Genomic DNA, 8,081 nt, shown 5'->3' with positions numbered 1-8,081 from the left:
ACTGACTACAAGTAATCAGAACTACACTTGATCTCAGCCAGAAGGCCGAGAAGCGATAACCCGAACGGGCCGCGCGTTGCCCGAGCCTGCCCGATACTGCTGTTCAGCCCTTGCAGCGATTCAGCCTACTTCTAGGCAATTCCATGGGGCCCTGCAGGCTCACACACTCACAGCTACACGGGAGGTGAATAAAGGCCGGAGAGGAAGCCAGACAGGATTTGCTTCTTTTGCTTGCACCACAATGCAGTGCTGAAAGAGGAGGAATCTACATAAAAACGCCTTCCTGGCAACGGCCAAATGCCCTGCTGCCATGCAGATAAACACTGGCAGCGGCAGCAAGTGCATGCCCACAGCCACCCCTTGTTCCTTCACACCTTGTATCAGCTGTAATCCAGTCCAGTCCAGTGCTGCCTGCTGAGCAGCACTGACCAACACTGCCTGGGCCCAGGCTTTTATCTCTGAGGCCCCATTATGATGTCAGAAAGCTGGCTCTGGCTCCTCAGGGCTCCACTATGACATGTGCAAAGTTCCGTCTGAACTTTATATAAGACGGTGCGGCTCAGTCAGTCACTCAGTGTTGCCTGAGAGGGCAACACTGCAACAGCCGGCCGCCAGGCTGTCTTTTTTTGCACAGCTAGTTGCCTCCAGGAGGCCACAAGAGGGAGACAAGGGACTGCAAAATGGAAAATAAGCATCCACCAACTTTACAGACAACTTCTCCTTGCTCCTACAACCTCCATCCTTGCACAGTTTGTTATTCTTCTAGGTAACATAGTAACAAATCCAAATTGCTGCTCTCTTTGTAGGCAAGCAAGGCTTTGTTGCAACTGCAATTCTTACTCCTTCTTGAAATGTAGGGACAACAGTACATTCCATCACATCCATCTAGTGTACACAGGTAGGTCCATTGTGGCGGGCGGGCGGCTTTAATGGCTGTTTGCTGTTCCCCTACTCCACTCCACTATTTGACTGTGGTGCTGCATCAATCAGTTACTGGCTCAGGTGCAGCTCTTTAACTTACCTAAAAGGGAGGGCGGAGAGAAGACAAGGAAGGTGAATGAGCTGTTCCAATGTGAAATGCCGGAAACACAGACACACAGACGACACAAAACAAGAGGTGGCAATGTATTCATTAATTGCATTTAATCAATTAGCTCATTATCACTCATGCATTGTCCAACAGGTGTTGAAATAATGGGATTAAAAGGGGAGATCCCTTCAGAAAGACAGAAACAATGGCAAACACAAAAAACACTTTTGGAATCTGATTTTAGTCAACACATAAGGAAAGGGTGCACCGGTCCTGGAAATACTGCAATACCAGGTCAATGCGTGGAGTGGACAGAGCAAGCTCTATTTCCATCTCCCTGTTCTAAAAATCCATTTAATATATGGTCCCCAGATAGGGGACGTATCAGATATTAAACTGATAAGAACAGATTTTTTTTTTCAGTTGGCTACCCCCTCGCGGGGGTGTCAATGATTTATTACTTAAAATTCAAAAACATTTACAATAAATTACAGCTTTTTACAATGAATTACAGTAATAAAATCAATTTACATAAAAACACATAAAAGGGGACATGGTGGCAAATTCTTATATATTGGAGTTCCATTCTTTTACAAACCATTTATTTGAAAGGGTGGCATTTCTTTTTTTATCTAATAAATAATAAATGTACATCTCGCTAAAACAAAGACCTAAAACATCGTCAACAGATAAAACATCGTGCTTAAAAATCAGGATGTTCCTGGCCTTCCACAGAGCTTCTTTTACGCAGTTCATCGTCTTCCATGCAATAGTCTTTTGGTTCGCGGTTGGGCATCCAAAGAGTCCATATAAAATCATTTCGTAACTCAAGTCCTTTAGGTCTGCCATCTTCTTCATTAGAGGGAATATCTTTATCCAAATATGTTTTGTAAAATCACAAGTCCAAAAAATATGACGCACTGTCTCCTCAGCCTGGCAGCCTTCCCTCGGACAGACAGCAGACCTCGTGAATCCTCTCCTGAATTGGAATGCCCGGCATGGAAGACATTGATGAACGCAGCTCCAGGCCAGGTCCATCTGTGTATTAAAAAGATAAAACACATTAACCATTTTGAAGATAAAAGCACAGCGTTCATTATTAAAATTTTCAATATTAGTGACGACTTCATTTCCTCTTATGTCTTTTATAAGTTTCTTACTGTTTATCATGTCATTAAAATTTTTCCCTTTAAAATTAAACAAGGCCACTATTTTCTCTAAAATCACGTAATTTGCTGGTAGATTAAAAGCATAAGGTGAGGTTAAAACAATTTCAAACCACCCCATCCTTCGCATAAAAAACCCAGTATTAAAACGTAGAAAATAAGACCAATGATGTTGTTTAAAAAGAGAATTAAGACAGAAACAAAAGTACTTGATTAAAAGAAACCTATTAAAATCTGGAAAGTCTTTGCCACCCTTTGGTTTGATTTTCATTACCGTCTCACGTTTAAGTTTCTCCATTCTGGAACTCCAAAAGAAGGTAAAACAAGCTTTAGTAATTTTTCTTAATAAAACCGTGGGAGGAGGGAAAACCATGCTTAAGTATAAAAGCAAAGGTAAAATTATCATTTTAATTATTAAAATTTTTCCCTCCATGGTAAGCTTCCTCATGTTCCACATGCATATTTTTTGATTTACCTTCTGCGCCACCATGTCCCAACTGATAAAACCATTGTCGTACTCACTGAAGGAGACACCTAAAATTTTAATATTATCAGACACAGGAACCGGTATATCTCTAAGAGCCATGCTTCCTATGTTTAAAATATGACTCTTGCTGAAGTTTACTTTAAAACCGGAAGCACAGCAGTAAAACTCGATTTGCCTAAGGGTTCTCTGAAGCGACAGGGCGTCCCTACATAAAACCGCCACATCATCCATGTACCCCACTGCTTTAGCCTCTACGCCGCCTCCCCCGGGCAGGGGGACTCCACGGATACACTTATCGCGGCGAATTGCGCATAACAGAGGCTCCAATGCACATATAAAAAGCAGTGGGGACAAGGGACACCCCTGCTTCACCCCAGAGTTTAAAAATACGTCCTGTGTCTTAAAACCATTCACTAAAATTTTGCTGGTGCATTCTCTGTAAAAGGCTTTAATAGATAATAAAAATCCTTCAGGTATACCCATACGTTCTAAAACCTTAAAAAGATAAAAATGAGAGACACGGTCGAACGCCTTTTCAAAGTCTATAGATAAAATGGCTAATTTACCTTTTCTAGACCTCGTGTCCTCAATCACGTCTTTTATTAGGTTTAAATTATCCCAGATGCTGCGGCCTGGCACCCCACACACCTGGTCAGAGTGTATAATGTGGGGTATTATGGCTTTTAATCTATTTGCACATATTTTAGCCATAATTTTATAGTCGCTATTTAGAAGGGTTATTGGTCTCCAATTCTTTAAAACTGCGATGTCACCCGTCTTATACAGCAGGGAGACCTCACCCTTCCGCCAGGACTTAGGCAGCATCTTGGAATTAAAAACATCAGAAAAAAGGTTAAAAAGATCCTCTTTTAAAATGTCATAAAATTTTACATAAAACTCACTGGGTATACCGTCCGGTCCGGGAACTTTCCCTGTTTTAAAACTCTTAACAGTTTCTAAAACCTCCTGCTCCGTCAGCTCCTGTAATAAAAAATTCTGGGAGACAGGGTCTAAAACAGTAGTAATCTCCTTCAGTGAGTCACGCATAAAATTATGATCCACAGTCTTAACATTAAAAAGGTCAGTGTAAAACTCATGAACTTTACTTAAAAGACCCTGTACATCTGACACCCCTTCTATATTTTTGATAATTGCCTTTTTGTTATTTATTTTCTTAAAAAAGTACCTGGAGCAGGTCTCGTTCTCCTCCACATGTTGTATTTTTGAACGGAATATAATCTCTTTACCTTTCTGCTCCAGGCACTGGGCTATCTCCTTTTTCAAATTGGTGATGTCATCTTTAACGTCTATGTCATGATCTTGCATTTTGTACAGGGTCTGCAGACGGGTATTGAGAATTTTAAAAAAAGCGTATTTCTCTTTGGCTTTCGCCACGCTTTTCTTAATAAAAAAATCTTTCATTTTCTCCCACCATGCACTGATGGGAGTACGTGTGTCTCTTACCCGCCTGCTTTCTTGGTAAAATTCAATAAAATCTGCTAAAACCTGTGGATCGTCTAAAAGGGAAACATTCATCTTCCAGGACTTTTTACATACAATATTATTAAGATCATGCTTTACTTTAAAAGATAAAAGCCTGTGATCTGAAAACACATTGGTTAAAACTTCACAATTAAAAGGCAGTAAATTTTCAGAACAAAAGATAAAATCAATCCTGGAGCTACAGGTGGCGTTGCTCCAGGTAACGCCGGCTTCCTCTGGACTGCTCCTGTTACATTCTTTGTATATGTCTTTTAATTTAAAATCAGTCACGATATCCTTGAGCAGTCCAGAGGTCTTGTCATAGTTCCTACTCGTACTGTTGGTAAGCCGGCGTTCTCCTCTCAGGATACAATTAAAATCACCTGCGAGGATAAAAGGCTCAGATGTGTTGATAAAAAGCGGTAAAATCTCCAGCATCCTCGCTCTTTTCTGGTGATCCGTAAAAATTTAAAAACTGCCACTTTACACCATCAATAAAAGCTTTAACCATTAAAATACGTCCTGGTAAGATTTCTTGAATAAAATCAATTAAAACGTTTCCCTTAAAAAGAATGGCGACCCCTGCTGATCTGGACTCGTTGGATCCAGACCAGACGGATGGACCATACTTCCAATCCTTTTTGTAATTTTCATATCTCATTGTATGGGGAATGCCGCACTCCTGCAGGAAAAATACAGAGGCTGCCAGGCAAGATAAAAAATTGAAGAGAGCAACCCTTCTCACTTTTGACTTGGCGCCCCTCACGTTGAGGGAGATTCCCATGAGCTCAGACATCGTGGAGAGTTAAAGCAAAATTCTGATTTTAAAATAATAAATAATAGGCGTACTTAAAATCAGATTGCTCCTCCACCAGCAATACCCGAAACCTCACTTGAACTCATGGCCCCGCCCTCATCCGACTCAACTGAAAAGAGGGACGAGGCAGGAGAAGAACTACTGTCGCTGAGAGCTGAGCCAGCAACACTCACCTCGTACACGGGGAGCCCAGACTCGCACAGCCTCACCTGGGTCTCTCTCGGTTGACCGACTGGGTCCATGTCTGGTGGGTCCCCCAAGGGCCCCGCCTCTCCCCCCTGGGCCCGTGAAGGCCGGTCTAGAGGGGGAGGTTGTGCGCATGGCAGGGTGTCCGATAATACGGAGGGAGCAGTGCCCGTCCTCCTCACCAGTGCAGGCGAGGAGGGGGTCCCAGGAGGAGCCACATCTTTCCGCACGGACGTATCCATCTGCTCCTCCCCTGTCTCCCTCCTACTGGCACGTTCTTGCTTCCCCTTTTTACGGGGACCCACCTGTACCCAGTCTTCTCCTTCCGAGTCGGTCTCTAGAGACCCAGGATTAGGAGCAGGCCCGGCACCGCCTGAGCAACCAGCCGTCTGGGATGCCACAGGTTCATCGATGGCCTGCTCCTTTTCTGCCTTCCTCTTGGCCTGCCGTTTTTCCTTGGCGCTGGGCTCATTTTTATCCCCTGAGGTCGCTGGCTGAGAGGCACCTGTTTTGGCTTCGGCTAGCCGTACTCTTGAAGCCCAGGTACCTCTCTGCTCTTTCGCCGCAACAGCTTGTTCTCCTCCTTGAGGACGGGACTGCTCTGCTGGTGGAGCACGTGGGGGCACCTCGGGTTGCTCATCTTCTTCGCCTCGGTACCTATGTGGACAAGCATAATAAAGATGACCAGTTTTTTGACAAAAATTGCATTTTTTCTCTTCTGTACATTCTCTCATTGTGTGTTGTTTACTTCCACAGTTCCTGCAGGTGACATCGCAGTTAAAACTGGTATGTCCATAGGTACCGCAGGCCCTGCAGAAGTTTGGCATTCCTGAGAAATAGAGGTCGCCATTCACATTCCCAAGTTTAAAACGAGCAGGTGGTAGCTTCGTTTCTTGGGTGGAGGGGTCCTTTATTAGCGTAACAATAAATTTCCATTTGACGGTCCACACACCGCACTCGTTCATAACTCTCCCCAGCAGCTTAACGTTCTTAAAGTATGCAGCAAGAAACGCCGCCACTTCCTGATCTTTCACGTATGGGGAATACATTTTAATCACTACGAGTTTGGTTACTTCAAAAGCGTGTTCAATTACCTGGACTCCCAAGGCCATGAGTTCACCTTGTTGCCTCTCAGCTTTTCCCATGGCATCACGGAGGATTCCTTCTCCCATAAAAGTCACGTCGTACACTCCACGCCTTGGGTAGTCCTGGATCGCCAAAATCTCGTTCTTGTGGACCGCCAACCGCTTTTCCAAAATATCGTGGACAAGGAACTTGAGACCACGAGGACCGCCTCCACCCTCTGCCAAGATAAATCTTGCAGTATTCCTCAACCGGGCGTATACCGGCACCGCATCAGGTCCGCCTGCCATTTGCGTGGCCAGGTCGGTACCGCACAGCTTGCGCTGCGCCCTTTGGCTTTAAGGAGACACACCAAAGGGCTGGGGGGGGGGATCGCAACTCGTTGCTCAGGACTAAGCCTCTCTCCCAAATAGCAGCACGGGGGTGAAGTCCAGGCGAACCTGGACGATCCCCCGAGGCCGAGAGAGAGGGTACCTGAGCACCTTCTGACTAAAAACCTCCTGTATAAATACACTTGGTCTTAGCCAAAAGGCCGAGAAGCGATAACCCGAACGGGACGCGTAACATAGTAACAAATCCAAATTGCTGCTCTCTTTGTAGGCAAGCAAGGCTTTGTTGCAACTGCAATTCTTACTCCTTCTTGAAATGTAGGGACGACAGTACATTCCATCACATCCATCTAGTGTACACAGGTAGGTCCATTGTGGCGGGCGGGCGGGCGGCTTTAATGGCTGTTTGCTGTTCCCCTACTCCACTCCACTATTTGACTGTGGTGCTGCATCAATCAGTGGCTGGCTCAGGTGCAGCTCTTTAACTTACCTAAAAGGGAGGGCGGAGAGAAGACAAGGAAGGTGAATGAGCTGTTCCAATGTGAAATGCCGGAAACACAGACACACAGACGACACAAAACAAGAGGTCGCAATGTATTCATTAATTGCATTTAATCAATTAGCTCATTATCACTCATGCATTGTCCAACAGGTGTTGAAATAATGGGATTAAAAGGGGAGATCCCTTCAGAAAGACAGAAACAATGGCAAACACAAAAAACACTTTTGGAATCTGATTTTAGTCAACACATAAGGAAAGGGTGCACCGGTCCTGGAAATACTGCAATACCAGGTCAATGCGTGGAGTGGACAGAGCAAGCTCTATTTCCATCTCCCTGTTCTAAAAATCCATTTAATATATGGTCCCCAGATAGGGGACGTATCAGATATTAAACTGATAAGAACAGATTTTTTTTTTTTTTTGTTTTGGCTGTACCACAAGGATACAAAACCGTTTATTCAAATTTCAAAAAAAAAGATTTTACATACAGGTGCAAGACATTTACATTACAATATAGAATTCCAATCATTAAAATGCCATTTTACATATGCAGAAGCGTCCTTTTGTTTATCAAGTAAAAGATATAAAAACATTTCACTTAAAATCATCCCAATTACATTATCCACTGATAAAATATCCTTTTTAAAAAGTAAAATGTTCCGTGCCTTCCAAAGAGCTGCCTTCACACAGTTAATGATCCTCCATGCCGTCCATCTGTCCGGAAAGGAAACACAGTCTATTTGTCCATATAATATGACGTAGTAGTTAAAAGTCTTTATTGCCGTGATTGTTTTTAGTAGCGGTAAAATCTTCTTCCAAACGTCCTTCGCAAAATCGCAAGTCCATAATAGATGAAAAACAGTTTCCTCGTTGTGGCATCCCTCTCTTGGGCAATTGGCTGTAGCTGACAAATGCCTTCTGTGTTGGAAGGAACGGCATGGCAGGCAACTGTGGACGCAGCTCCAGGCTAGGTCTTTCTGGGAATTAAAAAGATAAAAA

At 43.8% G+C, this 8,081-nt stretch overlaps 2 non-coding genes across 2 annotated transcripts; both read right to left on the bottom strand.

Annotated features, from left to right (window-relative positions):
• Nucleotides 1-1,287: 1,287 nt before the first annotated feature.
• On the bottom strand, nucleotides 1,288-1,484 carry LOC142729626 (U2 spliceosomal RNA). The gene has a single exon (XR_012878394.1). It is a non-coding gene; the product is annotated as a U2 spliceosomal RNA (small nuclear RNA).
• A 5,852-nt stretch (nucleotides 1,485-7,336) lies between these two features.
• LOC142729616 (U2 spliceosomal RNA) lies at nucleotides 7,337-7,526 on the bottom strand. Its single transcript, XR_012878389.1, has one exon. It is a non-coding gene; the product is annotated as a U2 spliceosomal RNA (small nuclear RNA).
• Between the last annotated feature and the right edge of the window lie 555 nt (nucleotides 7,527-8,081).

This window comes from Rhinoderma darwinii, unplaced genomic scaffold (genome assembly GCF_050947455.1).
Source record: "Rhinoderma darwinii isolate aRhiDar2 unplaced genomic scaffold, aRhiDar2.hap1 Scaffold_729, whole genome shotgun sequence".
In the NCBI taxonomy this organism is placed as follows: Eukaryota; Metazoa; Chordata; class Amphibia; order Anura; family Rhinodermatidae; genus Rhinoderma; species Rhinoderma darwinii.
The sequence above is the reverse complement of the archived record's forward strand: the minus strand, read 5'-3'. Positions and strand labels throughout refer to the sequence as shown.